This window comes from Lactuca serriola, chromosome 8 (genome assembly GCF_051521515.1).
Source record: "Lactuca serriola cultivar US96UC23 chromosome 8, Lser_US96UC23_V15, whole genome shotgun sequence".
Classification (NCBI taxonomy): domain Eukaryota; kingdom Viridiplantae; phylum Streptophyta; class Magnoliopsida; order Asterales; family Asteraceae; genus Lactuca; species Lactuca serriola.
Window position 1 is genome coordinate 184,825,547 of NC_136415.1, and position 24,198 is coordinate 184,849,744.

The 24,198-nt window shown below is 34.1% G+C and overlaps 1 long non-coding RNA gene and 1 pseudogene across 4 annotated transcripts; both read left to right on the plus strand.

The window, feature by feature from the left end:
* Nucleotides 1-4,490: 4,490 nt before the first annotated feature.
* Nucleotides 4,491-10,633, plus strand: LOC145071171 (uncharacterized). 4 transcript variants are annotated; one of them, XR_013690270.1, is made up of 7 exons: nucleotides 4,491-4,685; nucleotides 5,382-5,433; nucleotides 5,509-5,674; nucleotides 6,454-9,743; nucleotides 9,817-9,914; nucleotides 10,035-10,098; nucleotides 10,230-10,633. It is a non-coding gene; the product is annotated as an uncharacterized LOC145071171 (long non-coding RNA). The 4 variants fall into 4 exon arrangements; XR_013690271.1 differs by having other exon boundaries at nucleotides 9,423-9,743; XR_013690272.1 differs by having other exon boundaries at nucleotides 9,447-9,743.
* A 5,582-nt stretch (nucleotides 10,634-16,215) lies between these two features.
* LOC145067670 (putative metal-nicotianamine transporter YSL7) lies at nucleotides 16,216-20,086 on the plus strand (annotated as a pseudogene).
* The last annotated feature ends 4,112 nt before the right edge of the window (nucleotides 20,087-24,198 follow it).

Consider the following 24,198-nt stretch of genomic DNA (forward strand, 5'->3'; position numbering starts at 1 on the left):
TCAATTTTCTTATTAATTCTAGTTTCATGTTCATTAATCCTAGACATATGATAAAGTGGTCACATAAGCATATGAGGTTGATAATCAAAAGATGTTCATACTATTTAATTATCTTCCTATTAACAAAAAATTAATTATCATTCATACACAAGGTTCTTTAGCAAGCTAAAACTAACAAAAATCACCAACATTGAATTAATCCTATCAATAATCAAACCATAGTCTCAATTTTGTATCCCCAAACAGAATTTTAAGAGTTTTAGCTCATGATTAAAGTAAATATCAGCAAATAAACGAATTCTAATTGTCTAGCCATAATGGAAAACAAAAGATTAAGTAGAATGATGAAATTTGCCTCAAAGCTCCTTCGGAATTGGATTCTAGCTTGCATCTTCGTTCTCTAGGGTTCTTCTGGCTCTTCAATCGCAGCTAATCTCTCCAGAAGGCTTCCAGAATTCCCCCTTCTCGATCAGAGAAGTTATCTTTATATATGCGAAATGACTCGTCGAGTCAGGTGCCGACTCGCCGAGTCCATCTCTCAATCCCCGTATGCGATAAGTCTCTGTGTCTTTGAGTCGTTATCTTCTCGAATATTCGATCAGACTCGCCAAGTAGGTGTTGTTTTTGGTGGTTTTTCTTCTTTGTTCAATTCTCGAGCTCCCAACCGCTTCTCCTGCTTCCTTTTGCTTCCGAGCTTCACTTTTGGACTGAAAACATAATTCAAACACTTTTAAGTACCTTTTGTCCACATTATACACATAATTAGCTAAAAATGAATAAAAATATATGCTAAATGTATGACTAATTATGCAAATATCAACGATGATCACTGCGGTTAGAGGAAGACGGTGCGCGACTACTGTTGGCGGCATACAAGACCGAAGGTGCAGAGGAGTGATTCGAGTGTGAAGGTGGTGTTGGGCGGTTCGATTTTAGTCTGCTTTCTTCAACCAGAAGCTTGGAGCGGACCAAATTATAGGTTGGAAACGGGTCCCTGTGGCGAAGAAGCGTGGATATGTTTTCGAACTGTGGGGATAAGCCATTCAGCAGATGTGCAATAAACGACTTTTCAGGGATAGGGTTCTCGATATTGGCCAAGAGATCATTGATGGCCTTCATTTTTTGACAATACTGGGCAATTGAAAGTTCACCTTGTGTCATGAATCGTAGTTCGTTTTCAAGTTCAATGGCCCGGGTATCTTTATTTTCACGAAACAAGTCTTCAAGGCTCTGCCATATGGAATGAGCGGTGGAGTTTTTCTTGACTATGGATGTGAGGAGAGGCTGAGTGAGAGTGACATAGATCCATGACTTGACAATGGAGTCAAGGGTATACCATTCTTCATCCTTATCAGACGTTGGACGTGAAGTCCTGTCGAGAAATCCAAGCACCCGATATCCCCTGCAGTGAGTTTCAAACAATTCGCGCCAGGCATCATCGTTTAATTATATTGAAGTCGAGAATAATAGGAACATGAGTTTTGTTTTTAACAACACCATATGGCTTCTGATTGGTGGAGGTTTTGGAACCTGAGGATTCATCACCATCGATGGCTGATTATAGAGAGTGTAGATAGAGAGAGAGGTGAAGAAGAAAGAAGAAAAGAAAACAGGGGAGAGCAGAAGGTTTATCGACGATAGAGTTGGTGCACGTCAACAGGAGGATCGTGAAGAGGAAATTAGGGTAGATGGGTTTTTCTCTGATACCATATTGGATGATATCTTTGCTCAATGAAAAAGAATTATAATAACAATGATTAAATACAAGATTACATGGGCCCCATGTGTTAGGTAACTGCTGGGCTAAATACAAGTACATGCTATCTAAATGTACAATATAATAATACATTAATAGTTTTAAAAATAAACAAGTTAACAACATTTTTATGTCATACCGGTGTAAATAAATTTAAGAACCAAATTTGCTAATACCAGCACACAAGCTCGATTACTATGAAATTTTGGCAACTTTCTCATAATTAATACTTGATTTTTTAATATTAAATATTAAACAAATTTCAATCCATTCAAATTATAGTTAATTCAGATTAGTATTAATCAAAACAATTATGTGGAATAAAGAGCATCAACATATTTACACCATATATAAAACATAGGTAGTGCATTAATAATGGGGAAAATGACTCTTGAGGGTAATTAACTTTTGCGTTTGTATTCATTTGGTCCCTTTTTTTTTGTATTCAATATACCATCGAACTTGTTGTTGGTGTTTACCATAGCCCTTTTGACCGGCTTTTGACCTGTGATAGCCGGTCAAAGGGTTATGGTGAACACAAATAACAAGTTCGATGGTATATTGAGTACAAAAAAAAGGGACCAAATGAGAACAAACGCAACAGTTGGTTACCCTCCTAATTCATTTTCCCTTTACTCATTTACAACAAATCCCACATCATCTCCTACTGATATTAATGACTTTATGAGATTCATTCTTGCTTATCTTCAAAACATAACCTACGAAAGTACATTATTCATACATGTACAACTTTGTAATGCACTTGAATATTTATTAGGGGAATCTTGACTAAACAGGCGTATTTCATGACTACATTTACATTTCCAGTCAAATGATTTATCGTATCATGGATTCTAGACAAGTCTACAAACGAGTTGATTCACAAGTGCTGTGATTTTTGAGTTTACTTAGCTTTAAGATCGAACTCATGGGATAAGATACAACATTAATATGTACAATATTATGGTGATGTGTCTACAAAAGCAGCATGATATTGTACATATTGATGTTGTATCTTATCCCATGAGTTCGATCTTAAAGCTAAGTAAACTCAAAAATCACAGCACTTGTGATTCCACTCGTTTGTAGACTTGTCTAGAATCCATGATACGATAAAGCATTTGATTGCAAATGTAAATGTAGTCATGAAATGCGCCTGCTTAGTCAAGATTCCCCTAATAAATATTCAAGTGCATTACAATGTTGTACATGCATGAATAATGTCCTTTCGTGAGTTATGTTTTGAAGAGAATCAATAATGAATCTCATAGTCATTAATTTCATTAGGAGATGACGTGAAATTTGCTGTAAATGAGTAAAAAGAAAATGAATCAGGAGGGTAACCAACTGTTGCATTTGTTCTCATTTGGTCCCTTTCCTTTTTTTTTTGTACTCAATATACCATCAAACTTGTTGTTTGTTTTCACCATAACCCTTTGACCGGCTATCACAGGTCAAAAGCCGGTCAAAAGGGCTATGATAAACACCAACAACAAGTTCGATGATATATTGAATACAAAAAAAAGAAAAAAGACCAAATGAGTACAAACGCAAAAGTTAATTACCCTCAAGAGTCGTTTTCCCTTAATAATGCGTTTCCCCAAATAATAAAATTTACAAAAGCTTGTAAATTGTTTTTTTTTAATAGAAGGAGATTACTTCCAAAAAAAACAAAAAATATAACTTTAATAATCTTTATAATTACTCTATGTGAGTCTAATAATAAAATTTAAACCACTTAAGTTACAACCCTTTATCAAAACTAGGGATGTCAAAAAGTCCCGTGAGACCCCGTTCCCGTGGGGGCCCCGTCCCGTTTGGGGGATTTTTTTTAAAAAAATCGGGGGCGGGGACGGGGGCAGGGGCAAGGTTAACCCCCGTTTTAATTTCGGGGGCGGGGGCGGGGGTAGGCAATCCCGTCCCGAAATCCCCATGGGGACCCCGTTAATAAATTACACATATATTTACATATATTAATTATATAAATATAATAAACAATAACATGATTTTGAGCTTCCAAAATTCATCAAAAAACATGTTTTTAAGTTGTTAGCATAATTTTTTTAAAATGTCATAACTTTTTTATTTTTAACGTATAAAATTCCACTATAAATAATTATTTTTTATCTAAAAAATAGCTTCTTTTAGCCTAAATAACAACTTCTTTTAGCAAAAAAAAAAAAGTAGCCCAAAATCAATCGGAGGCGGGGGAACGGGGGCGGGAGTGGGGGTAATAAAGGGGATTCGGGGGCGGGGGCGGGGGTAGGAAGGCTGAACATTCCGGGGGCGGGGACAGGGGCGAGGGAGCGGGAAAATTTCGGGGACGGGGGCGGGAGATGCACTCCCCGCCCCGTTTGCCCCCGTTGACATCCCTAATCAAAACTTAAATTATCATGAAAATTAAGTTGGAACTATTTAATGTGAAAGACCCTTACAAACTTTTACGTAAAATCAACAACATGACCAAGGGTTAAAAAAAAATTGCCACTTCATTGTAAGGTCAATTTACACATGTCAACTCATGATTTTCTGCTATTTAAACAAAATCTGCAACAAGATAAACAAGATATGCTAGGCATCCACAATTGTGTTTACACATCAAAAATAGTTAAAAATTAAAAGTAAAAAAACAAAGCCTACTTCATACCTCATAGTATCCGGTCTTATCAAAAGTTGGAAAAGACATTTGGATAAAACTTTAAATTGTGTTTAAAAGAAAAAAAAAAAAAAATCCGAAGGGTAATACATGCTGGGTCAGCGACTTGGGCTGACTGGAACAAAATCTTCTGCCCTCTTCTTTCTTCTTCTCCACAGCCACCGAGGCCTCCTCCACCTCCTCCCAAGATCGGCGCCGTTTTCCCTTCACTCCGACCTCCGCCTTCTCCGGCCAGAGCCTCCGCCTTCTCCGGCCAGAGCTGCATCAACAAAGGTAAGTAACCTCTTTTTTTTAACCAGTAGTTCGAATGGCTATTCTTACGTTTTTGTTTATAATGTAAGAAATCAGAATTTGTTGTTTTTATGGGGTTATGAAAATCTGAATCAGAATTCTTGTTGGTAGTTTGGTATGTATGAAATCAAAACGTATTGTATTTGTCAAGGTTTGAGGAATTGCTTGAAAAGGTTATTGTAATACATCAATCTTAACTGTTTACATCATTTCAGTTTTAGTTCCAATTTACCCTCTGTTTTGACTTTCCTAAACTCAGAACTGCATTCTCACTGCAAAGGTTAATGCACTCGAAACTTTTCCCACTTTCTTATGAGATGCATATAGCTGGTTTTCTTGTGTATATTACCTCGGATTAATTGTGAGTTCTATTATTGAAGATCGTTGTCATGTTGATGATGATTAAGCTTCTAACAAAATAGATGAAATGGTGGCTGATGATGAATGGAATGGATTTTGTATAATGCTATTATGTGGTTATTTTTGGTATAGCTTTATTGTAATTGCTTTGAGTTTGTATTTACACAATCTTATTTCATTATAATTTATAAATACTTTATTAAATCTAAATTTTGAATGTTGTAATCAAGAATCAAATTTATTGCTATGAACTTATGATACTTGAATTCATGTGAGATGTTGGTGATCTTTGTTCATACACACATACATACATATCAGGTGTTAAATGGAGATGAAGGCTATGATTTTGGAGGCTGATATGGAGATAAGGGTAAAATGGTCATTTTTCATCAGTAGCACATTAGTCGGATGTACAATCAAATAACATGATTTCTTACTTGGGCAGGATTTTTTACCTGGTTAGACCTTTCCCAGTCAACACTCAACAATCGTAGCCCTAAAACCATTAATTAACCCCGAAGACTTGGACGAAATTCCTTGATAAATCTGGTTTGTTGAAGCAACCATTCACGAGGCAAGAGAATACTGTGATTCACACATTGCCTTCTCCGGTAAGTTGAATTGATTCGTCGCTATTACTCCATCACACACACACAGTTGAATTAGTTCTTTACACTTCCGTGTTATTCTCGAATTTGCATTACAAAAATCTCAAATCTGCAAAAAGTCCGAACAACATCGATGACTATATCATAAAATACTTCAACAAAGAATCAATATCTACTTTTGTTGGTTGAGAATATATTAAAAGACATTGTACTTTGTAGGTTGAAATATAGCTGCATAATCAGTGTCATTTATTTTACTTTGATAAAAATATATTATTATTTTACAAATAAGTATTCAATTAATCTCACTTCAAAAGTCAACAAACTCCAATAATAATATTATTTTGATCTTACCTCACATACATCGTATGGTTACATATTTTATTTAAAGGTTATTTCCAATAAAGACATCACATTTGAGGTTTATTTTTTTGTTTTAAACCAAAAGGTTTATTTTTTTTTTAAAAAAAATCAAATGTTTTACAATAACTTGTTTTTTTACTTCTAAATTGGTTTAATGGTACCCCAATTAGCTTTATCCTTCAATATCTGCAATCAATTTCTTCCCACTGAACAAATTTTTTACTTGATTTTTACTTTTATGAGTGTCGACCATGAAAAAAAAATCGACACCTCCAAAAATCGAGAACTAAAAATCGATCGAGACCTTCAAAATTCGTCGTTCCGAAATGATCTTACAACCCACATAAATTCCCACGGTCGTATCTTCCATTCTGTTAATCGATCGAGAACTGAAAAACGCAAATGTCATTGGTGTCCAGAAATCGCAAAATCGAAGTCAATTATGAAGACCCTAAAGGGTAGCTATGATGCCTCTTTTTATGACGCATTGAATTTCTTTACCAACACGTATGAATGTCTCGTTGTATATGTCCGCATTTATGATACACATTTAGTAAGGATGTCTCGCTATGAATGTTGGTAGCTAAGATGCCTTTTGTCATGGCGCATTGAATTTTTTTACCAAAACGTATGAATGCTAAATTGAGCATGCTTTCAATAACTGTGGCACATTAATCTATTGATATCTAAAACATATATTTGAAAGCAATTCAATGGCTTCGATCATGAAATTGTTTTCAACGTAACCTTTGATCAACACGCTCCAAACAATTAGATTGATATGGTTATCACTTACATTTCCGAGCAAGTTCTCCACATCGGAGAGTCTTTTGCAATCTGTATAAGCTTTCATCAATGTGTTGATTATGTGACAGTTCACCATGAATCCACATTTTATAGTTTGTCCGTGAATCCCTGTCACGACTGTAGTATTTGCATAAGAGGTACAAAGGGAAATTGGGTAGTTTTCTATCCCCGGTTGATGCAAGTTTGGATATCATAAGCTCCTTTCTCCTCTAAAGAAATTCTGAGTTTATAAAGGTTGAAAATCTTGTCCACTTACACAATGACAAAATATTTTTGCCTTTGCTATACATTTCTTTAATGGATAGAAGGAAAAAGAATGTGAGGAAAAATGAAAAACAAGGAAGAATCGATCTAAGAGTTTTGGGTGGAGGGAGTTATGCTAACCTTGTGAAATAATGTAGATATGGAAAATATGGCGATGAATATTGTGATTTCTTGAGCGATGAACAGCAAGGCTTCGTGAGCGATTATACCAGGGAAAGAATGAAACAAGGATGAGAGAGAGAGAGAGAGGGAGCATCTTAAATTGATTCTTCACAACATTCTTGGCGAGCCCCTATTTTTTTATTTTTCTCACATTCCTTTTTCCTCTTATTATTAAACAAATGTATAACAAAGGAAAAAATATCTTGTCATTGTGTGGAAGGACAAGATTTTCAATCTTTATAAACCCAAAATTTCTTAACGGAGGAAGGAGCTTATGATATCCAAAACTTACATCAACCGGGGATAGAAAACTACGCAATTGCCTTTTATGCCTTTGATGCAGTCTTGCATACGACAGTCGTTACAGGGATTCACAGACTAGCTATATAATGTGGATTCATGGTGAACTGTCACATGATCAACACATTGATGAAAGCTTATACATGTTGCAAAAAGCTCTCCGATGTGGAGAACTTGCTCAGAAATGTACGTGATGACCATATCAATCTAATTGTTTGGAGCGTGTTGATCAAAGGTTACGTTGAAAACAATTTCATGATTGAAACCATTGAATTGCTTTCAAATATATGCTTTAGATATCAATAGATTAATGTGCCACAGTTATTGAAAGCATGCTCAATTCTCGCATTCATACGTGTTGCTAAAGAAATTCACTGCGCCATGACGAGATGCATCTTAGCTACCGACCTTCACATCAAGACATCCTTATTAAATGTGTATCGTAAATGCGTACATATACAACGAGACATTCATACGTGTTGGTAAAGAAATTCAATGCGTCATGAAAAGAGACATCTTAGCTACCGACCTTCAGGATCTTCATAATCGACTTCGTTTTTGTGATTTCTAGCCACGGATGACATTTGTGATTTTCAGTTCTCAATCGATTAACAGAATGGAAGATACAACCGTGAGAATTTATTTAGGTTGTAAGATTATTTGGGAACAACGATTTCTGGAAGTCTCGATCGATTTTCAGTTCTCGATTTTTGGAGGTGTCGATTTTTTTTCATGGTCGACCCTCATAAAAGTAAAAATGAGGTCGAAAGTTTAATCAGTGGGAAGAAATCGATTGTACATATTGAGGGATAAAGTTAACGTGGTACCCACTAAACCGGTTTAGAAGTAAAAAACAAGTTATTGCAAAACATTTGTTTTTTCAGAAAAAAATAAAACCTTTAGGTTTAAAACGAAAAAACCTCAAATGTGAGATTGGAAATAACCCTTATTTTAATATGAAACTACGTAATAACTAATAACATCATAATTTACTTCATTTTATAGATGTGATGGTAAAAATTATTAATTATTAACTACAAAGAAATCAAGGAGCTTGAACTTAATTTGATTATGATAGTTTTTCAAATAATAGTAAAATGTATATATAAAAAATATAATATTTGGGTTATTCTTGTGATTTAACTACTATATTCTAATTTTTTTGACGACAATAACCCAAGTTTTGTCATTTTTCATATGTTAATATCTTGCACCTGATATAATTGTTATAATAGATTAAAGTGTTACCCTAAGGTATTTTATCAAAGTGTAATGGATTTAGTAAAACAAACTTAATTCTAGATATTCCACTAAAAACCTATGAAATTTCACAAAATTTTCTTTTGTAACAATTTGAAAGTTGTCAAGATATATAACTCTTCCAATTTGAATCACTATGTAATTTATATTTCATAAATGTAGTGTATAATGATTAATGAATTTTCTCTCTTATGATAGTAACAGTTTTTTTTAGGAGCACATGTTTCTTTTTCATAAACATAAGGTATAATTTTTTTTGGAAATCCTTTTTAAATATATTGTTAACAAAACTAAAATTATGTATGAAAAGAATCAACACATAGGTTTCCTTTTTAAAGTTGGAAGATGTGAAAAATGCAAGAAGACTGTGGTCCACATGTCTGTTTCAAGAAGAGGAATTGTTAGAAAAATAAGTAGAAAAGATCTAAATATGCTAATTTTAAATAACAATTGGAAACCATCTTACCATTAGATGAAGATTTATCTTTTATAAAAAAAAAAACTTGAAATAAAGGTTATCTTTTTTCTTTGTGGTTTTGGGTCGTAATCTATACAAATAAAAAAGTTATGTATAATTCTTTATATTATTGTTGAGGGTGAGTGGAAAACTGCTTTGAAGATCACAGCCGTTCAAACTCCTCCAACTGCCATTTAAACTCCCTATTTACGGTTACAAGGACAGTTCCAACAATCGGTTTATCGCTGACGACCCTCCTCCTTCTTCCCACGTTGCTTACATACTTCTCTCCCCACGTTCTTTATGGAACAAGCAGATAAATCACCAAGAACAACACCACCTCTTGATTCGTTTGGATTTCTTAAACAATCTTCTTTCTCTGGATTCGGATGATTTTCATGGCAATCATCAATCATCACAATTGAGTTCGATTTCTCTGTAAATGCTTCAATTGTACAAGTAATCCTCTATCCTCTGTTTGTGTATTTCTTTTCTGGTTTCAATTTTTGAAAAAATTCTACTTAATTTGCAGTTCTCAAAGGAACAAGCATCCATGGATCCAGATGGTGATCATCATACATTGTTCTGAAAAACAATCTTGGTATCTCAGTACGGTTATAGATCCATATGGTATTATGTCTACTTTTTTATATATCCATATTTATGTTGTGAAAAAATCAGGAGAATATTTCAAGTGCTATTGCGCTGATTATATGAAGTTTTTGTTTTTTTTTATTATGTCGTTATTAGGTTGGGGAGTGGTGGTGGATGCAAGATGTGCGTGTGGGCTAAAGCTGCAGGAAATTGGTTTCAGGTTACAAATCATTTCAATAGTTTTAACAAACCAAAAATATATATATATATATATATATATATATATATATATATATATATATATATATATATATCTGAATAATTTGTAAGTTAGTTTCTTTGTTGTGTTAGGTGTAAGATGAATTATTTTCCCTTGATTTATGCTTCAAAACTCTCTTCTACTCTCCACCTTTCTCTCTTTTGAAGCTAGTTTGGTGATTAGAAGACCTCTTGAGTTATCTCCTTTAGTGCTTATTTGAGTTAAGCACTTAAAGGCTTAAGACACTTAATAATACAAGAAGGAACTAGCATTCCACGTGCCTTTATCTTGATGGTGGATACTTGTAAAGAAGATCATGTTCTTTGATTTTTATATCTTCATCAACACCCCAAAACTAAGTGGGTTCAAAGGCTTCAAATGTTATCTCTAAAACATCCTATGGTTGTTTTAATATCATTCTTACCTCTATAATTGGATCGTAGATGATTTGGTTTTGTTATTAACTCGAAAATAATATTATTATTTTTAAAGCTTCCGTTGCCGGTTTTATGAAATCGATCAAAACCCATCAGGACATACTCCAAATTTACGTGGGGCGTACTCTAATTATATTGGGCGTACTGGTGCCACATGTCGCCATCAAGAAATTGATTTATGAAAGTCATCTTATGTGACATTGCGGAGGTAATGTTTGATAAATTTGATCTAATTTGTTGCTTAAATGTGTGGCTAACACACAAAAGGAATATCGATTGTATAAACATTTGGGTTTCTAAAAAAGGTTTTTAAGACTTAAATTGTGTGATGTTGCGCCATAAAGGTGATTGTTTTGAGTCACATAAAGTCTGTTTGGTTTTTTGTTTTTAAAACTGAAAATAAAAACTGAATAGCTTCGAATGCAACAACCATTTTATAAAATGAACCCATTTTATAAAATGACAATTTTTAATTGATTGAAATGTTGTCTATATGAAAAAAATAAGCTTGATCATGCCTTCCTGGTGCGACTTCATTTTTGGTTCAAACACACATGTTTTTTTCTTTCTATCCTATGCTTTTTGGATAAAGTGTGTGTGTGTGAGCTATAATAAAAAAATAAATTAAAGTACGTGGAATATCTTCTGATTATAGTATTGTAATTCTGTTAATTTGTTTATTTTAGCATCAATATTCTTTTCTTCTAATTGACATTGTACTTTGAAATTTTTACTCATATTCTTTTCTTCTAGTTAGCATTGTACTTTGAAAATTTTACTCATTTGGGTTGATTTTTCAAAGTACATTGCAACCATAAGAAAAGAATAAAGACTTTTATTACTTGTATGAGATTTTGAGCCTTAACTTCTTTTTTAGTTGCTATGCTATATATATGATGGTTATGCATTTGATTTATTTTGTTGCCTTCAAGTGATATTTTCATGTTTTATTTTTATTTTTTATCATTTGTTTTCAATATGTAGTGGGAAAACTTAGAGTACAGTTCCTATTTTATTATTTATGCTAAAGTAGGTTGCTATAAGTTGCAATCTGGCTTAAAATGTAAAATGAAAATATTTAGAAAATAATTAGTTTTGGTTAGACAAATATGATTTTGATTCTAATTCTTTTTATAATTTTTAGAGCTAAAATAAGTACATTTAAAAAAATAATAATAATAAGGCAAGACGTTGGTGCCACAATATTGGTTGTTGAGGGTAAATGTAAATTACATATCTGTTCCTAACTTTTGTTAGTTTTGTTGCAATTTACTTAAAACTATAAAATAACTGCTTCAACAACAATAAATCTGGTTTAGTGTGGTTAAATTAACAATAAATATGTTGGTTTCTTTTTTAGTATCACTACATTATGCAATATATTGTCTAAAATTATATTTTTCACATATATATTTTTCGGGAACAATTTTCTGTTTATCTATGAGTATATTATTTATTCATTTACCCAACAGTAGTTATAGGTTTTGTTATATAACATTAAAATATATGGACAAAAGTTAATCAAGGCCAATTATGTGATTCTTTATTATTTATATTTCCAAAGTACAACTTATAAATATCAAGTATATTGTCTTTACCACCAAATTAAAACAAACTTATTTACACTTTCGTTGGAACATGTGTCATGCCATATTTGAGTATTTGACTAACATCTTTTCGAGAGACTCCATTAAGCAACCTTGATACTTAAAGACATTGTGATGTTCTTTTCAACTTATTTTACTCATTTTACCAGTAGAGGCCACATAATATATTTTTAATTGATAGTAGCAGCGTAATTTTTTGTAACCAATAATACACACTTATCTTTCTAAGCGGTAATAGCAACATACTTAATATATTAACAATCAATACCAACACTTATCTTTTTAACCAATAATAGCAATGTACTTAGCTCTTTCACCAATAATAGCAACATACATATCTTTTTAGCCGATAATAGCAACATACTTATCTTTTTAGTCGACAATAACAATGTACTTATTCAAGTCACTACTATTGCACCACAATGTATCATCAATTGTATAGACGATGCCATTATACAAACAATTAGGATGCTTGTGCTAATATAGAAGCTAATCATTCAAACAATTCGGACACCGCATCCTTTACAACACCACACATAAAGATTTGATGCAAGCGAGTTCTCCTATTGCATGATGAGAGTGATGACGATATTTCAAGCTGTTTTATATTAGTTCTAATGTGTTTTATGACATTCTTTTGAACTTTCAATTCATTTTCGAGCATTCTGTTTATTTCTATGAATTCATGTTAAGACTGTTTCACACTTAATGTTATCTTAGATTTAATTTGGTTCATACAAAAAAAATTGTCAAAGGTACAATGATCATTAAAGACAAGGCTTCGTCAAATAAATGGTGAGTTTTTCGAAATCATAATCTTTATTTCTATATAGATATTGCAGTTGAACATGTTATTTCGGCTCATCGTTCTCATGAAGTTTTATGATTCGGTTTATGTTTCGATCGATTTTTTTGCCAGTTCCTTTCCCAGGTAGAGAATAAAACATTTTGCATTTTTCGTTTGTTCGTTAATAACCGGTTTGTTTTTATTATGAAGATATTGGTTTATCACCGGTTATTTTGTATCTCTAATTTCTTAAGTGTTTGAATCATGTTATTTTCCAACATCAAAACAACCCTCAAGTTTGCAATTAAATATAATCCTCACCAATTGAGCAATCAATACAGTGTCTTTGTTTTTAATTCCACAAATGCCATTTTTTAGACATTTGAAAGTATATTTACGTATATTTACTGAATTAGACAAAATTTGAAAGCACAATGTTGGTATGGGTTAAAAACTATTTAAATGTCTTAATAAGGAAAAAGTTTTAAAATCGAAATGTTGTAATAATGAAACAAAAAAAGGTGCGTAGCTATTATACATGAACAAATAAACTATATTTCTGTTTATGCATTTATCTAGAAGTATAAGACTTGCGTTAAATGTTATTTCACAAAATGGAGAGTGGGGTGTGTGTGTGTAAACTCCTTATGTATTGTACAATGTTAATATTGGAAAAAATGAAAGAAATATGCTATAAAACAAAGTATAAACAATATATTGTTTATACATTTGTCACATGTCAACCGGATGGGTATGACACTAGTTAAAGTAGGGTAGAAGGCGTTTTCATATGTACCACATAAATGCTTAATAAACCGAAATCCTGAGCTGGCAATTAAAATCCGTGACCAAGATCATGATTCATGAACTCATAAGTCATATATCCATTCACGTCAAACGGCAATTAAAATCCATGAGCAAGATCATGATTCATGAACTCATAAGTCATATATCCATTCACGTCAAACATTCACACACAAACTTTGAATTAAATATAAGAAATGCCAATATATACAGTAAATACTTTTATTGATTTATGTATTACTAATTATTGTTTTCAATTACAATATTTTCTTTCAAACGCGAAATAGCTATGAGGATTTGATTGAATTCACATAGAAACAATTTTACTTCTCATCTACAATCACAGATATTTATTTTCAGGAAAAATTGTATCCAAAATTATACAATTAAAGAATTTCGGTGTAGAATTTTACATTTTCTAAAAAAAAAATAGATAACTTTTGTCGATAATAAGGTCGTACATATCCATCATCTATGCAAATCTTTACCTTTTTTTAAAGATATTTTATGTCACTATCCTACCTACCTTCTTCCATCTTTCTTAAGTTAGAACTAGAAAGGCGGAGCATGCTATGCATGGGTCGGGAGATCTTTTTTGCTACTATCTGAAACCTTGTATTTAAATTGTTATTACATATATTACATGCCTCATTCGCCGTTCCAACTATCAGGTTTCACAATTTATGTCAACTGTTATGTGTTATGAGTGTCTGAATAAGAATGCCAATTCTAATATGCGTAAACAGATAGATTTCTTGTCACATTCATACCATATATTATAACTTATAACTGTGAATGCCTATATGGAAATAAATGCTTTCCTGCCTTCTTATTTGTAGTCGTTCATGTTGTCTACGTCTAGAAGCAGTTGAGAATCTTTTAGCTTCTATTGTAGACAAACTTCTTAAACATGGTCATTGGTTCCTGTTCACATATAGTTTAATTAGGTAGGGCTTATAGGGAAACAAAAATGAAAAATGGGTCATGCTTCATGTTAAACTCTTTACCTTGGGTAGCACCCTATTAAGTTCCATGCTTTGCAATGTGACTTAATCAGACCTGCATATAGTGCTACCTAGAGCATAACTACACATACTTCATTGATTACTTTATAAACCAACTGTTTTGCGGGCTTATAAACAATTATCGGTTCTATGTATACTTTTCAATGTGTAACGTTATAATTGATTACATCATTTGAATTACATTTTTTTTGTAATATGCAAAAAAATATATGTACGATGCTACGATAAGGAAAAAAATGGAAGTATATGTTATTTCTTACTGGATGTCACTTTTTTGACCTTGACAGTTGGTTATGACTTGGGTTGATCATGCTGCAAAAATTTAAATGGGTAAAATTTAATATAGTAAAAAGAAAAAAAAACGTCTGCAAGAAATAGCAACTCACTTTGAAATAAACATAAAAGAAAATTAACAAATACCATGTTTTATAAAGTAGAAGGCCATTTCAGGTACCTCACAGTAGTCATTTAGAAATTAGAATGCCATTTCAAGCATATTGCCATTTTTTACACATTCCACATTTAGTATGTGTTTATTCCTAAAAAAAATCTGATAAACCTTGCAGATGTGAGGCACATCATCACTTTCACCTTTCTGCCTCATATTTGCCCTCAAAAAGAAAACATTAAATGTTTCCGATAACTGACACATTGGTTCAGAAGTTAATCTCAGTAGATGAGAACATCAGTTGCGAAACCTTTGCCATGCCGGAAAGAAACAAACTCCTAGAGTAAAAAAGGAGTACAATGCTATATCTGGTATAGGTGCTAGCTCTAAAGAAATGAAAATACACTATAGGTGCTAGTTCTAAAGAAATGAAAATACACTACTATACTTGTGTACAGTTTAAAAAAATGATAGTACATACTCATGTTATATTCTTTTTTAAAATATAGCTTAAAAACATAAACAAGTTCTTTTTACCTACCAACAAAGGGTACCTTTTTTATGCATATGCCTACTCCCCTTCATTATTAATCCAAACGTAAAGTGTTTTGTTTTTAGTAATTTTATCATTTCATGAGTACCCAATGGCTCAAATAATCAACAAGACTACGGAAGTCAGGGAATGTTACAACTCGATATTCATCTGATGGCTAATACGTCTGTGTTGCACCGAAATTCTATGGAGAGAGTTGCATAATTTAAGCCACTAATGTTTGCGAAGATTATGCCAGTACACTAAAATGTGACACGTTTGTTGTATTAGGAGTATTTAGGACTATTAAAAATAATTAAATATGAACTTCCATAGTCTCAGAACCATCTGAAATTAACAAAAGCAACAAATCATCAATTACAATCAACATAAACAAATTGAAAAGTAACAATTTTTTAGTATCAAAAGATTCATATGTTGCCCTTGAGGTGGTTACTAAGAGTTGCAGACATTATATCATATCAGAATCCAATATAGATGGATGGATGTGATTTTCTTTTTAAGTTTGCTTCTCTGTTTATTGCTTCTCATTGGCTTCTGGCTGTACAATGCCCAACCGAAAAGGGAAATTTCATTTCAGATATATGAGTATTTTATAACATGGTAAAATTATATTTGTTTACAACATTTAAAAATATATTATTTTTCTACTCCAAATTAAGTAAAAGGTAGTTTTATTTTGTATATAATTTTATATATTAAAAAGTAGGTAGATGTATTTACCATAGCCGGTAGTAGGTTGCCTTGGAATTTGAGTTTCCAATGGCCTTTTTCACTATAAATCTGTTAATAAAGTACATATAAAATACATCATTTTATTAAAAACGTACAAGTTAGAAAACCATCACTACTATGAATCCAAATGTTAAAATAGTGGAAAAGGAAAAATATAATTAGCTCTAATAAGTTTCTTAAAAAAGTACATATTTTGTCTGAGAAATCTGAACATCTTTTTTCACTTTCTCCCATTTGCAAATTTTCAAATCACAATAAATTACAGAATTCCAATGTGCATTTCGCCTCCACACAGAATCAGGTGAGTGAGGTTATGGGTAAAGAGTTCAACATTACTTTTAGGTAATATAATAATAATTAACCTACATTTAGACCTAAAATATAATAATACGGATTACCTTCACTCCTCTGCAACAAATGGTTGTAGTATTTGTAATAAAAAATCACACCCACCAGATCATGTTAAATTTTTTTGTCAAATGAAACAAAATCCAACAAAGCGTTGGTTATAGATCTTAATGTTGTTCCATGCTTACTTTCCTAGAGCCAAGCAAATATATAGCAACAAAAATGAATTATGTAGCATTAATGATTCAATCTGTCGACTGCTATCTTGAAATAATGACATTTGCAAATGATATTGAAGATATTAAAATTAAGAGGACGCAAAGTTGTTATTTGTAGTATTTACCCAAAATTAAAGGCTAATAATAGCAACTTACTTCCATTTGTTGGCAGCAGACAACAACAACATAAATGTATGCTTCAGTCATAACCATTTATGAAATCCGTTTTCGTTTAGGTTCCAGAAAATGTACTCGTAGGGAAACCTACATGAAATGATTTTAGGTCAGCTTTGGGGAAACCTACATGAAATGATTCTTTGTTCACATGGGCTCATGGTTTTAATCCAATAGACCGGTGATTGGTTATCTGATTTTTGTAGAGTTACTTGTCAATTAAAAAAAAATCTAAACTTGAATAAAAAGATTTAGACAGAAAATTCAGAAACCTGGTTGAAGCATTCTATTGAGCAGTCGGGATGCATCATGAAAGTTTCCTAAAAATCACCCCAGTTACATGAATAGTTGTCTCCTAATTCAATATCAAAAGAAATTGACAGAACACAGGCAAAAAAGATGGTGTTTTATGTCAAAAAAAAATAAAATCAAATGCTAATATACCTGACTGACTGGGTCATAGAAGCCGCCATGTCATTTCTTTTGCTTCTTCTAGTTGTCCCGATACATACAATACACATGTGCAATACACAATCCTTGAAGTAGTTTATCCCACGGGGGTGATCCATCTGAAAATCAACCCCTTGTCACTTGAACAAGTCAATCGAGTCAAAAACATTATGTGCAATACACATGTGTAATTTTTTTTTTTTAACTCTAATGATTTTAATTAATTACTACATGAAACAAGTGAGAGCTTTAGGTAAATTCTTTTCCTTTAATTTCTTATGGGGCTTCTTTCAGTGGTTCTTCACAGGTGGAGATGGATGTGGATTTTCAAGCTTCCCAACATTTGGTCTTAAGCATATGAAAATACGTATGTGTTTTTTTATCGTTAAATGCATGAAATCGCAACGTATTTTCATTCATTTGTTTATTATAGTATACATTTTTTGTTTGTTTCTATAAGAACATTGTTAGCAAGGGTGAATTGTTAAAAAATGTTTAAATAAGAAAAGTATTGAAAATATAATAGTATAATTGAGTGGACTTTTTGAAGTACAATGCATTTATAATAAAAAGATTGGAATTAAGAGATTTTAGAAAGTAGGATGCTATGTCTTGCAATTAGGCCATATTTTTGTTGTTCCTTTCTTGATGCTTGGACTTACAAATAAACACACGATTTAGTGACTTTTTTTTTAAAAAAATTCATGATTTTAACTGAATGACAGTTTTATTTTTTAAAAGTCTAGAAAATGTTTGTTATTATAATCTTAGTTATTAGCTTTTATTATGTCCAATATTCTTGTCAACAAGTTTCTTTTTCTATCAAAACCAGGTTTTTTTTTTCGACTTTTCAGCAACATACATTGGTGTGGGCATGATTGGCCCTTATTTGATCAACGTATCTTTACTAGTCGGATCAATCCTTTCATGGGGTATAATGTGGCCACTTATAAATGAAAAAAAGGCGATTGGTATCCTATAAATATCAAGTCAAGCAGTCTCCACGACTTGCAAAGTTACCGGGTAAACTTCTCAACTCCAAGATTTTACATTGCATTTGTCATGACACAACCAGTCCAAAATTTATCAAAAAAAGATTTCTGACCCTATTTTGTCTACCCACCTTTTTTGGTAGGTCAAAAAAAGTACAATTTTGTCATGTTGTGTCAATGTCAATTTCGGCAAACACAGAATAACCTGTTTCTTCTGTTACGTAATTGCAGGTATTCATTGGTATAGCCATGTTACTCGGAGATGGGCTCTACAACTTCGTGAAAGTCCTCAGCCACACATTATTCGGCTTATACCACCGATTCAAAGACCATAGATTCAACCGTGACACCCCTATAACTGGCAACTCTCCCCGACCTCCTCTCCCTATCATACGACGACCAAAACGCGCTCGATTATTCCTCAAAGACCAAATCCTAGTATGGATCGCCATCACCGGCTACCTCACCATCGCCATCGTCTCCGCCGCCACTCTCCCCCACATGTTCCGCCACCTCAAATGGTAGTACATCGCAACAATTTACATTTTCGTCCCCGCATTAACCTTTTGCATTGCCTACGGATACGGCCTCACCGATTGGTCGTTAGCTTCAACCTACGGAAAGCTCGCGATTTTCGTAATCGGAGCATGGGTCGGCGGCAAGAACGGTGGGGTTCTAGCGGGGTTAGTTGCTTGCGGTGTCATGATGAATATTTTCGCCACCGCGTCGGATTTAATGCAGGATTTCAAGACCGGGTACATGACACTAGCGTCACCCCGGTCGATGTTGGTATCCCAAGTGGTTGGGACCGCGATGGGATTTGTCATTTTCCCGTGTGTATTTTGGGTCTTCTATAAAGCGTTTGACAACCTTTGAATCCCCGGTTCCGAGTACCCTGCGCCGTACGCCTTGGTTTACCGAAACATGTCGATCCTGAGAGTCAAAGGGTTTTCGGCGTTACCCTCTTGGTGCCTTATGCTTTGTTATATCTTCTTTGTGTTTGTGATTTTCGTTAACGGAATCCGTAATTCCCTCGGGAATAACTGGGCGAGGTTTATACCGATTCCAATGGCGATTTTCTTTAACGGAATCCGTGATTCCCTCGGGAATAACTGGGCGAGGTTTATACCGATTCCAATGGCGATGGCGATTTCGTTTTATATCGGTGGGCATCTCGCGATTGATATGTGTGTTGGGAGTTTCAGAGTTTGATTTTGTATATTTGGTCGAGGTTTAATAAGGCGAAGGCGGTGGCGTTCGGCCCGCAGTGGCTTCGGGGGTTGATTTGTGGCAATGGGATCTGGAGTTTGGACACTCCTGAGTTCGATTCTTGCTTTGGCGGGTGTTAATCCTCCTATTTGCATGAAATTTCTTTCGAGATCAAGTAATATTAAAGTTGATAAGTTTTTAAATCCGTAGATTGTTTTTACGAATATTTTAGGTTATACAATTGTAAAAATGCTGTTTGGAAAATGGTCGTGTGTCTTTTTTAATTGATGACAATTAAATATCCTCCTACCTTTTAATCCTACAAATTTTCCTACCAATTTAATTGATGACATGTGTCATATTAGTATCCTAAAATATCATTAAATCTCATTAAATGAACATTAAATGTTACACGTGTCATCATTTCATTGGGTAGGAAGATATTTAGGAACAAAAAGTAGAAGGATATTTAATTTCTCTTTTTTTTAGCTTTAAATGTTTTTCGATTTGGATTCGTGATCTCGATGTTATTGAATATGGAAATGTGTTCAGTAATAAAAGTTTCATTTTTAGTCATGATTCTGCGTCCATTGGTTGGGTTTTCGTGGTTTTCTATGGTGTAACGTGTAAAAGTGATTAATAAGTATATATTTAAAATCAAAATTTCATGGTCCTTATTTTCCAAAACGCAAGTTTCAATATTCTTTGATTGTTTTCGGGCCGGTGTATATGTTCAAGAGCACACATTTTAGTACCCGATGACTTGCTGAAGTAAATGTTTTTACAAAGAATATAAATCTCATAACGTGGATCTTTAAAATATATATTTTTAAACAAAAGTTAAATAACTTTTTGTTGGAATGCCGAATTATATTTCTGTTCTATATTATAACAAGGTAATCCGTAATAAAAGTATATTGGGTGTGACACGCAGCGTTTGAAAGCTTCTGGCTACTGACTCGTGCAAAAGAAAAAACTTCATTCGGTGAAAGGAGCGTTTAGTTACTTTTACCGAACTATCACACCTCCAAACAAAGATGGCGGAAACGTCTGAGGGTGGATGACTTCATGAACAGTATCACAACATAATGTATAATAGTGATTCAAAGCAAATACAACGATCATAAATATAATTGACCATAATGTACAATAGTGATTCAAAGCAAGCACAACCATCATAAATATAATTGAGAATGTGACATTGTTTCCAAGTATTGCATGTTTCAAAACCAATTACATTATGATGACAAAATGAATAGTACGGCAGCCGTAACGTCCAATCTTCAAAAGCCTTGTGACTACCTGTTTAACGGTTTCCTTAGAATACAATTAGTTTTGAAAAGTGTCAACAATTAAGTTGGTGAGTTTATAAAACTTTTGTATGAGAAAAAACTGTAATTCTTTCATTGTAAAATGATAGTGTTTGTTCCCAGAAAATCCAATATTTTCTTAAAAATGAGTTGTAGTCTTAAAATACCTAAGACCAAAAATGTGTAGGTATTTCTATACTTAAAATAGTATCACATAGTTTTATTCTTATATAAAACCATTTGAATGCATGTTACCCCGTAAACTAAATGTATCATTGATTTCCCATGTGAGTTATTACAGCCATGCTAAAACTGAAACGACCCAGAAATACGACCCAAAAATTTCATTTTTCAATATAACCAAAAACCATAATCTGAGTGTCATATCATAAAAACCATATGTGATGTATCCCAAACATAACAAAAACAACACTGTGCGGAAACTGTATCATATCCATGTCATATAAAAATCAAAGACTAAATCAACTCCCAGGATAAAAGCTGAAGCTGTGGTGTGTGCGATGCCATCATCCCGAGCTCTTCCCTCTACTAGCGGAAGTACCTGAAACCAAAACTAAAACTGTAAGCACGAAGCTTAGTGAGCTCCCCCAAACTACCACATACCATACAATACATATAAAGCACATGCTGGGCCTTGCCCACTGCATCAGACCGAAGTCTGGAACTAGCTGCATCGGACCGAAGTCCGGAACTGACTGGGACCTTGTCCCCTGCATCGGACCAGAGTCCGGAACTAACTGCATCGGACCGAAGTCCGGAACTAACTGCATCGGACCGAAGTCCGAAACTAACTGCATCGGACCGAAGTCCGGAACTGATCGATCATGGCATAGCATAGAACATAACAACTATTATAATCACATATACTGCATATTGCATCGGAACAAAGTCCGGAACACATAGCACAAACATGCTTGTATCACAAAGACATCAAGCACTCTAACTACTGCATCAGACCCAAGTCCGGAACTACTGATAATTAAACGGGCCGACATTGTGACCGTAGACCCGTTCCTACTGAAGGGAAACTCACCTCGTGAACTGGCTGCTGAGTGAATAGCTCTGAGGGCTAACTGCTGCTGCTCCGGTATCTCCCCGGCTACAAGTCCATAAACACACTCAATCAAATACTAAACACTGCACTGGGTAAAATGACTCTTTTACCCTTGGTCAAAGTCAACTCTCGGTCAAGGTCAACTCTCGGTCAAAGTCAACTCTCGGTTGACCTGACTCGCCGAGTTGGGCCGCCAACTCGCCGAGTCCCTATTCTCACTCCTCGACCCTACTCGCTGCTACTCGTCGAGTATGGCATCGACTCGACGAGTACTCTCCCGATCCAAGAACTCAGAAAATCTTCATCCGACTCGCCGAGTCCTATGAACAACTCGATGAGTTGTTCTTGAGCTTAAGAAGATTGCCTTGGACTCGCCGAGTTGTATGAACAACTCGCCGAGTCCCTCCATTACTGAGTCTACCCTCAAACTCGCTGAGTCCACTCCACTACTCACTGGTCCCACTCGACACCGCTCAAAAGGAAGAAATCGGGGACTCGCGACTCGACTCGCCGAGTCGTTCTTCCGACTCGCCGAGTCACCGCCATGCAACTATTCTACACTCGATTCTGCTCGAATCCAATACATACAAATGATAGATCTGAGTCTAATAAGCTGATTTACCATGTAAAGTTTCCAACTTTACGTGTACAAACACATGAACAAGGGAATAAAGGCTAAAAGATGCTTAAAAGGGGTAGATCTAGGGTTAATATGCAAAATAGCTCCATAAAGGCAATAGATCTGGGCTCTACAACTCCTAAATGAACAGATCTAAGGTTATCTCGGCATAAGAGAGCTTCCATATCAACATAAGGCTATAAGAAGGCATTAACAAGATCTAGAAAGGGGGTTTAAGGCATAAAAGAGAAGGAAATCTGAAAATACCTCTAAGAGCTCTTGCTTTCCCTTGAATCTCTGCTCTACAATCCTTCTCCTTGTTCCTTTCTTCTTCTCCTTCTTCAAGCCTTCACAATAGCACACAAAATCACTTAAATCACTCAAGAACGAATTAGGGTTTTCTCACAGCTTTTGAGGGTGAAGGAGGCGAGATTGGGGGGCTATAAGGTGGCTTAAATAGTGGGCAACCCGGGGATTTAGGGTTTCTCCCAGACGGACAGACTCGCCGAGTCCAGAATATGGACTCACCGAGTCGCCAGCTAACACGTGCTCGAAAACCCGACCCTACTCGGCGAGTCAGGCTATGAACTCGCCGAGTCCCTCTTATAAAACTTCAAAATAAATACCAAGGAATTATCATACCGGAGACGGGTCGTTACAAAAACCGAAGTTGGCATGTTGCGACGTTCTTCAAGTGTCAGAATGTTAGACATTTGTCACCCAAACCTGTCGGTCTAGCTGTAGCTAGCAACTTAGGTGCGGGATTGTCAACCCCGTATGGATCTATACACAAGTATCATGCTCTCTTACAGATATTCTGATTATAATTCAGGACTTTAGTGCGTACTCTGGTAGGTACGGTGAAGACATTGTCCCACATAATTGTTTCAACAAGTTTACGTTTTGCGTAATGAAAACCCTTGTAAGTGTAAATATCACTTTTCGATAGTATTAATATACTGTATAATAATTATATACTTTTATATAATTATTCGTTTTGTCCCAAAATGTTGTAATAGTGTTAATGACCCATAAACTACACCTGTTATAGTTTATTATAAATATTTTGTTGTACCTATATATATACACATATGTATAAGTTAACATGTTTTTATTTTCATAAATAACACATATTATACATCTAACACAACTATATGAACTATTAGTATGATAAAATCAGTTTTCTAGTTTTTGACTTTTTACATCATCAAACGGTAAATATTGAACAATATATTTTAGCTAACCTTATATGTTTAAAACAATATATTTTAGGTCAAATCTCACAAAAATGATACCATAACCTGGTTATGACCATTTTTGTTAGAAAACC